Source organism: Ctenopharyngodon idella, chromosome 10 (assembly GCF_019924925.1).
Source record: "Ctenopharyngodon idella isolate HZGC_01 chromosome 10, HZGC01, whole genome shotgun sequence".
Lineage (NCBI taxonomy): Eukaryota > Metazoa > Chordata > Actinopteri > Cypriniformes > Xenocyprididae > Ctenopharyngodon > Ctenopharyngodon idella.
In genome coordinates, this window is record NC_067229.1 from 26,961,549 (window position 1) to 26,962,826 (window position 1,278).

The window sequence follows — 1,278 nt, forward strand, 5'->3', positions numbered from 1 at the left end:
TATAAAGGGCTAAGTGTTTTTCACGTTATAGACATTTTAGAATGTCCCGCTGTTTATAGTGACCAATATACTGCAGCAGGTGCTATATGGATCATAAGTGCCCAAAATTTGTATTTGTTCACATATTTTTGTTTTTCTTCTTTTGAGAGGAGATCTTAATATGTGTAGCTTAAAACAAATGGAAAACTGACAGGCCTTTGCTGCAGTTCTCTGGCTGTTTTGCCCTGCAGGGCTCCGCGCTGGTCATGTGACTGAAAACTATGAATTGCAGGGGCGTGAATTTGTGTTTCCTTCAGGTTTTTTTTTTTTTTTTTTTTTTTTTTTTTTTTTTTCACATTTTGTGTGAAAGTGCTCATAATGTGTGTTGATGAACAATAAAGTAGAAAAAAAAAGTGTAAAAATACAAACAAAATAGTGATTCATACAGTAAATCAAACAACGGTACTTCTCTCATGAATGTGCCAGTGAGATTTAGGGTGGATGTCAAAATTATCAGTGAATAACTGATTTGATATTATGTATTTTGGTACAGCCAACTAGTTAAATCTAGTTAAATATATCCATCACGATGGAAGAATCATATATTCATTAATGTGCATTATGCATTATCTCAACAACAACTCTGGTTTATGTAACATTTTACCATAGAGTAAACCATGTTCTACAAAATCTAGCTAAGACTAGTGCTTTCATTAACTGCTTTTCATTTATAGCTATGTAAGAATTCCTATTTTCACATATATGTATCTACATATATTTTGATTACGAATTCATATTTTCACAAATACATCCCTAATAGGAATTCAGACAATTAAAGCTCATCTAAGTAGGTTCCAATCACAATCAGAAAGTATTTAAATAATTTTCATGTTCATCATTTAATACTTACCAAACTCCTTTTTCTTAAAAGTGAGATGGTGGTAAGTGTTTTCTTCCAGTAATAAGTCAGGACAAATGTCAAATAGATGACAGAATACTCCCCAGAATCATTTAACAATAGACTATATAATCAACATTTAAAAAGTTATCATCATGAATCACATGTACATACACTGTAAGAAAGGTGGTTCACTCACAGCTGATAAAATTTACTGAGTGAGCTGACAATGTGTTTTCAATTATACGCACCACGCCAGCGCGCCTACAGTGAGTGTTTGCATTTGCGCGTCTGTGCGTGTGTGTGTGTGTGTGTGTGTGTGTGTGTGACGTCACTCTCACATCTCTCTCTCTCTCTCTCTCTCTCTCTCTCTCTCTCTCTCTCTCTCTCCTCTGTGAGAG